This window comes from Sarcophilus harrisii, chromosome 1 (assembly GCF_902635505.1).
Source record: "Sarcophilus harrisii chromosome 1, mSarHar1.11, whole genome shotgun sequence".
NCBI lineage: Eukaryota > Metazoa > Chordata > Mammalia > Dasyuromorphia > Dasyuridae > Sarcophilus > Sarcophilus harrisii.
This window is the reverse complement of record NC_045426.1, coordinates 429,660,556-429,669,154: the sequence shown is the minus strand read 5'-3', so window position 1 is coordinate 429,669,154 and position 8,599 is coordinate 429,660,556. Positions and strand designations below refer to the sequence as shown.

At 32.9% G+C, this 8,599-nt stretch overlaps 1 pseudogene; it reads left to right on the top strand.

The window, feature by feature from the left end:
- Nucleotides 1–983: 983 nt before the first annotated feature.
- LOC111719002 lies at nucleotides 984–6,044 on the top strand (annotated as a pseudogene).
- Nucleotides 6,045–8,599: the final 2,555 nt, after the last annotated feature.

The following is an 8,599-nucleotide window of genomic DNA, read 5'->3' as shown; positions in this document are numbered from 1 at the left end:
CTTCTCCTCCTAAAGACCAAGGACTTTGACTGATCTGACTGTGACTAAACCTGAGGTCCTCCAGAGAGCTAGCCCTGACATTACACTTATTTTCTATATTTTTTTGAATGCCAAAAAGACTTATTTTACATTCTTGCAAGAATGGGTACCTAGATTAGTTATGAAGTATTTTATTTCCCATCCTGAAGAGCAAGCTCCTCCCCCAATTTTCCATTTAATTGGTTGTTACAGAAATAATAGAATGTGAATCTCCACCTCTCATTACATAGCCAGTCTCTGTCCCCAAGGAGCTTGCATTTTTAAGAAGGCAAAGTTCAGAGGGCTCTTTTTCAATTCTAAAACCTCCACCTCTGATTATTCTTTGATGTCCTTGTAGGCTTCAGTTTTCTAATTTGTTTCATTTTTCCACTTTAATTTTCCTAGCTCTGTGGAAACCAAATGCCCATCCATTTCTTCCCCCAATTCATCCCCATAATTTAGTTTCCACATCAAGTTTATTTTCCTCTAAGGAGAATCAACATATACACAGAAAAGCAAATAGAAATATATATGTACAAAATAAAAACAAAGGAATTTTCTGGGAATGGATAGGTAGATTGAGTATCAGTGGGTACAATGGAAATAATGCTGAAGAGAGCTGAAGGACTTTATCTTCCCTGGCTGCCCGTAGTAGCAGCACCAAGCAGCTCTCACAGAAGTAAATTAATAGGATGAATTTCTTCTAATTAACCAAAATCCATGATGAAGAGTGAGGAAGTGCATTTGGCTATGTACACAGTCTCAGGACTTGTGGTCACTACCTATAACATGGCCCATGCAGTTATATATGAAATGTAAGAGTAGGCCATAGAAAACTGGTTGGAGAGATTATTCAGTTGGAAGATGATATGGCCACTATTCCAGGTGTATGAAGAAACTTCTAGTATATCTGTTAGTGATTCAGTACTCCATTCTGGCACAAAATTATACTACCACCTACAACTATGGTTGAGATACAGTGCCATATATTGTTCCATATCAACTATGGTACCTCAGACATTGTCTTGGAACTTGTATTTGAGTGAGTAAAGAAGTTCACTATGGTCCAATATGATTTGTCCATCACCAGGGAATCCTTCCATTAACTGACCAGCAAGTTCCCTATGCATTTTTCTCATGTGTACAAGGAGAAACTACTGCTATCTCTGGCACTTTGGGATATAGAAAAACTATGATAACAGTCTCTATCTAAATATTCCAAGAATTCAAAAGATTATCTAAGTGGGTTGTGGGAAAAGAGGAGATAAATGTATAAAGTACTCAGAGGCTTTTCAGAGCTAACAATGGAAATTGATAGGAAGGTGAAGCGCATAATGATGATAGCTTTGATAGCCAACATTTACAACATACTTGTAGCTGCTAAGAAACTTCGATTTACCCAGTGTAAATTACTCTCTCTGAAAATTTATGTGACATGGACAATCATGTCATCAATCTACATGTCATGTCAGGCTGGCTGAAGCCCCTTAGGCAAATCTCAAGTTGCTTAATGTCTGCTGACAGAGGTTCTTCTGCATATTTTCATCCTCATATGACCTCTTTCATGAGCAAACTAGCCAAGTAAAATGTCTTGGGAACCCAAAAAAGGAAGGGAATGTCAGCAGTGTAGGAGTTGTTTCTTCCCCTGGTAGTGAATTCTCTGATCCTATTATATCCAGCACTCTCAATCTGTTTAGATGTTCTAGAGCAGTGGTTCTCAAACTTTTGTTCTCAGTATCTTCATGTTGTTAAAAAAAACTATCGAGGATCTGTTCAAAGAGTTTTTGTTCACATGGGTTATATTTATAGCTATTTACTGTATTAGAAATAAAAAATAATTTTGAATTTGTAGACCCTCTGAAAGGGTTTCAGAGACCCCAACAATTTTTTGGACTACACTTTGAGGACCACTATCACAGCTTAGACAAGAAACTAACTCATCTTAAATACTTCCTTTCTATAAACTGACTGATCTGCTGTATCTTGGATGAGTACTGTGAAAAAATAATTTACTGAGTTTATCCCTTTGAGGAAAAAAGCTGAGGAGATCCTGCAGAAATAAGAGGATTTGGAAATTCCTTTTAAGGAGAAGACTTTTTTTTTTTTTAATTTTAATAGAATGGTTTTCTATTTACAGGTAACAACAATTTTTAGCATTCACTTTTATACAATTGAGTTCCAAATTTTCTCCCTCCTTCCTTTTTCTCCCCCCTCTTTAAACAACTTGATATAGATTATATATATATATGCAGTCTTTTAAAATATTTCCATATTAATCATGTTGTAAAAGAAGAAAGAGTTTGCAAAAAATAATAATAATTTGCACAAGGATAAAACCATGGGGGAAAAAAGGTGAAAAATGTATGCTTCAGTCTGCATTCAAACTCCATCAGTTCTTTCTCTAGAAGTGAGTTTTCCATCATGAGTCTTTAGGAATTGTCTTGAATAATTGTATTTCTGAGAAGAACTTAGTCAATCATAGTTGATCATTGCACTACATTGCTATTACTGCTATTGCTCAGAGTGATAATAAAATTCAAAAGTCCATCATCTGAATATTCAGGAGGGAGATATTCTACAAATTTTCAATCTGGAAATTTGAGAATACATTAAAAGATGGTGAAGCATAAATTGAGGCTGATTATGCTGAACTTTTTGAAATTGCAGGATACTTTCTAGAAGATTAGAACTATCATTTCTCTCTTCTTTTCCCTTGGCCAGTTCCTCTGTTCTTTTTTTTTATAAATTCTATAATTTTTCCCCTTTCCTTCCTCACTGTGCATCATTGAGCCAGTACATTTCTATTTATGTAATTATTTGTTTTCTTGTTCAGATTTGGTTCATATTTATAAAACAAGAATTCCTCAGTTTCAGTGTCTGATGATCCTCCCTGATTCTTTGTTTGAAATATCCAACTAAGTAAATGTGATCATCTCTGGATCAAAGTGAGAAATAGCTGCACTAACATTAAGTTGGATAGAATTGTCTTTTCCTCTTTCTCCTTATTTTTCTTTTTTCTCAAGTTAGACAGGAGGAACATAGTTATTTTTGTAAGCAGTCATTTTGACATGGAAGGCCTTGGTCCTATATCTTTTAACAGAGAATCAGAACATAGATTGATTCATTGTTCTCTGTGGTGAGTGTATTTTTAGCTTAGCATTTTGCTAGTTACCTACTTTGCAGGAAATTAGTGGTTTCTTTTATTTTTTTGATAATAAGATTAACATTGGTCCAATTATGAGCTGCTCCTACTAATAAAAATCAGTGTCATTTGTAGGAAAAAACTTAGAGAATTACACTATCTCTCTAAAAGGCAGCTAAATTGTGAATCATATAAAAAAAAGGAAGCCAGGTTGCCAGCTTAATATTAAAATCATACTTTGAAAGCATCCTATGTTTCTATGGATAAATATATTGTATAAAGAAATATTATACTGCACTTCTGCCAAGTTGAGTTTGAATGTGTCCTTTAAATGATCAACACTTATAATCACCTTGTCTCCTTTTCTTTCCTTGACAAACATTTTGGAGATCTAAACTTTTCCAGGTTATAGAGTATGGATGAGTAGTGGAAAATGTAGCTAAAGGGGCAATGAGATGGCATAGTAGATAGAGTGCCAGCCTTGAAGTCAGGAGTCCCTGAGTTCAAATATGGCCTCAGACACTTAACACTTCTTAGCTGTGTGACCCTGCACAAGTCACTTAACCCCAATTGCCTCAGCCAAAAAAAAAAAAAAAATGTAGCCATAAAGGCTAAAGAAAAATGTGACTGTAAAACATGTTCTGGTCTCAAGAATCAATTCTTTGAAAAGATTATGTATCTGAAATACTTAATTAGAAATATGGCAGTTTATAAAGAGTGTAGATCAGTAGTAAGATACAGTGAGAAATGTAGCTAACCCTAATGAATATTGATGTAAAAATCTTAAATAAAATACTAACAACAAGATTCACCAAATCATTCCCCAGGAAAATACTCTATGACCAAGTAGTATTTATACTGGGAATGAAGGACTGGTTCAATATTAGGATAACTATTAGCATAATTGACTATATCAGTAAACAAATTAACAAAAATCATATGATTATCTCAATAGATACAGAAAAAGCATTTGACAAAATCCTACACTTATTCCTATTAAAAACACTAGAGAGTATAGGAATAGATGGAGTTTTCCTTAAAATGATCAGTAGCATTTATTTAAAACCATCAATAAGCATCATATGTAATAGGGACAAACTAGAACCATTCCCAATAAGATCAGGTATGAACAAGGTGGCCTATTATCACCATTACTATTCAATACTATATTAGAAATGCTAGCTTTGGCAATAAAAGAAGAAAAAGAGATGAAAGGAATTAGAGGAGGTAATGAGGAAACTAATCTGCAGATAATATGATGGTATACTTAGAGAAACCTATAGAATCAACCAAAAAAACTACAAGGAACAATTCACAACTTTAGCAAAGTTGCAGGATACAAAATAAACTCACATAAGTCATCAGCAAGGGTCAATGTTGAAAAATTATCCCTGCATATGTTTTGAAAATAAAAAACTTAAAAAGAAAGAAAGAGAGAGAGAGAGAGAGAGAGAGAGATGGTAGCTAAAAAGTTAAAGAGAAGTTTGAATGTAAAAATGACACTTTCTCATCATTTCTTTGAAAAGATTGTGTGTCTGCCATACTTAGACACTTACTAGCTGTGTGACTCTGAGTAAGTCACTTAATCTTTTTTGCCTCAATTTCCTCTTTTGTAAAATGAATTGGAGGATATTCCAGTATCTTTGCCAAGAAAATCCCAAATTTGGTCACAAAAAGTCAGACACAACTGAAATGAACAAAAAATGTATATGTTTATACATGCATATATATATGTATATACACATATACACACATGTGTATAGATATGCATGCATATAGGTGTGCATTGTGTGTATTTATACATGTGTGTGTACCTTGTTTAGCAATTTGTGAAAAATACAGTTCAAGAACATTTTCCTTCTTTCCTTCTGCAAGTTCTGCCTTTCCCATTTAATGGCACAAGAGATTTCTCAGATTATCTCTTTGTAGTAACATGTAACATAGTAACATGAATCCAGAGATTTCCTTTCATTTTATAAGAATGATAGAATAGAAGATTTTTGGGGTTTGATACTCTTTCCTAAAGATGTTGGTAACAATGGCCTTTACTCCACAGAGAAACTAAGGATCGTCTGAAAAAAAGGAGATGGTTTCATCCTATCTCAGCTTATAGTTGTGCTCATTGTGAGATATAAAAGCAAGGAAAAGTACTGAGCAGTCTTGATTCCTTCAGTTCTGGCATAAGTTTTTCAGATTTAATAGATTTTAGAAGGTAAAGGAGAGAGTTCTTGAATTGAATATTTATAACTATCTCAAATGGATGTAATAGTCTAGGTAAATTGTTTATTTTATGCCATGATAGATTGTTTAATTTTCACAAAATATCCTTTTGCTGGATTATTAAGGACAGGTTCAATCATTTCAAGTAATATTTCTAATTTTGCCTGTTTATTACAGATTGCATGCTTTTAGATTAGTCTGCTGTTCAAGAAAGTTCAAGAAACTTTTTCTAAACTTTTTCAACATACTTCCAGACAAACAAAATCATACAATAGAATGTTTTTGAGTTATAGATTTCATGGTACTGCTTAATGTTTGATTCCAATATAGCTTCCTACCCAATGACCCTAACACTAACAGAAATTCAAACATATTTTACACACACCAAAAATCCTTCCTTCTACCATGAACCAACAGACAAATTAAGATTGAGCCAATAATAGGATGGTCTGGGGGTAAAAAAAGTGAGATGAAGATTTTATTTTATTTTCTTCTGAACTTCAGTGTATACATCTTTTTTAGAATCCTTTTTTATATATGAGTATGAAAAGTTGTTCTAGAAATCATGCTCATTCATTTTTAGAAACATGCTCCACCACTGTTTCATGTGTTAGAGAATTTTGGATTAGAGAACTCATCTTATGTCTTTATTGAGGTGTGGTAAACTTTTAAAAAAAGTTATAATTCTATAATTATTGTGCTCTACCTGACCCAAATGGAGCCAGTTCAACCAGTTTAATGTGTATTTTTTTCAAGTGTTAAATCTCATATTGCACCCATTTAAAAAATTTCCTATCTCAGGAATGAGTAAGAGGCAAAAATATCACCTGTTTTCTTTTGAGGTTTCACTACCTTTATGTTACCTTTATGTAACATCTTTTACATTTATACATCTAAGAGATTAAAAAGGAAATTCAAAGAGAGGAAAGAAAGAGAGAGAGAGGAAAGGAGGGAGAGAGGGAGAAAAGAAAGAAGAGAAAGAGAGAGAGAAGATTGAAAGGACGGATGAGATTTTAGATAATATTAAAGCAGATGAGGAATACATTGTTATCAAGGGTATCACCAACCTCCCAGTCCCTCAGGCTTACATTTCTAATGTCACCCTTGATTCCTTAATCTTTCACCCTGCAAAATCAATCTGTTGCCAGATGTAATAATTTCTTCTTTCATAACGTCTCTCATATATTTTCTGTTCCCTCCTCTGACAGTGTCATCACCCACATGTAGGTCCTATATGTAACATTCTATCCCCTAACTCCAAACTATTTTATTGATTATTATCCATGCATGAAATTCCTTGATTCAAGTCTCAGCTAAAATTCTACCTTTTATAGAAAACCTTTCTCAATTCACCTTAATTCTAGTGCCTTCCTTCTGTTGCTTATTTACTATTTATCTATATATATCTTATTTGTGCATAGTTGTTTTCATATTATCTCCCCTATTAATCTATGAATTCCTGGAGAACAGAAAATATCTTTTGTCTTCCTTTATGCCCTCATCATTTAGCACAATGTGTGGTATAGGTTAGGTAGCTACCTAATAGATATTTATTGACCAACTATCCCATAAAGAGAGTTAAGAGATATACCTGCAGACTTGATTTTTTCCCATCAAAAAGACCATTACAAATAGTGAATATTGGGTTTGATCACTTATCCAAGCAGTCTTATAGCTCTTGGGACAGAGTTAGTCCCAAGAAAAATTATGAAATAGGTAAATAATAACAATTTATATTCATATAATACTTCCATAGAGGCTTCCATTTGATCTTCACAATGACAGCCCTCTGGGGTAGATAGGGCATTTGCTATTTTACATATATGAAATTCAGAGGGATTTTTCAGAGTGATTAATAAGTCTCAGAAAGATTAATAACTTAGCCAGGTTCACACCTAGTTAAGTAGAAACTTGGTATTCCAAATCATACCTTTTTCAATTAGGCTAGTACCAGTTCTTCTCTACTACACTGCATCTAGATGAAACTATTCTTCACCACCACCCCACCTTTGGGCATGCTTTTATTTTTTTTCAAAAATGCTTATTCCCCACCCTCAAGTTTTTAATATCTTCATGCCACTGCCAGGTTTCCCAGGGATTGGACCTTAATGATTCATATTTTCTACCTTACCCTACTTCCTCCTTAGTCAAATTTGCCTCTTCCAAATATTTTTATCAAATAAACTAAGCAAATAAAAATACTTCCTTTAGCAAGAAAAATTCAAAGGTCCCAGAAGTCCTTTTAAAAATGATCATAATAGTGAGAGCTAGTTTGTACTTGGAATTAGAAAACTAGGCTTTGTCTATGTGACCCTGGACAAATCATTAACTTTTTAGGGCCTTAGTTTAAAAAAAAGGAGTTTAGACGAGATGATTTCTAATCTCTCTTTCAACTTGAAAAACCTAATAATACTAACTACTTTATAAATCATGAAGTAATATAGAAATGTAAATTATCTTTTTTTTTTAATTTGGCAGCAAGAATGGAAATTATAGAATTCAAAGGTAGAATCTTAGAAATCATTTCATTTAAACCTCAATTTTGTGGATTAAAAAAACCTAAGACTCAGAGGGTTAATACAGTAAATAGTACATATTTAAAAATAAAAGATAACATTACATATAATAGGGAAATGCTTGTTTGATTTATTAATTATTTGATAATTTATTTTATTATACCTTTATTTATTTGATATATAAATTTTTAAATGCTAGTTTCAGCAATAAGAAAAGAAAAAGCAATTGAGGACAAAGAGGACAAACAAAGAAGAAATAAAGTTATTCTTTTCTACATGGTACACTTAAGAAACTAAGAATTCAACTAATATTAATTAAAATAATTAGTGATGTTAGCAAAATAGCAACATATAAAATAAGCCCACAGAGGAGCAGCTAGGGTACAGTGGATGGATAGAGCACTGACTTTAGAGTGAGGAGGAATTGAGTTCAAATACAACTTCAGAGATTTGATGCTTACTAGCATTGTGACCCTGGGCAAGTCACTTAAGTCCAGTTACCTCTAATAAAAATAAAATAAACCACATAAATCATTAGCTTTTCTATATAATAACCAACAGAAAAATGTAAAGTATTAATCCTTTTGTATGTGAATAGCTCATTTCGGTAGGAGCATAGAAAAACATTATTTGTTTAAGAAAAATGGTTAAAAATCCACTTTTGAATAAACATAAATCTCTCAAATAAAATGTAAGGAGAAAT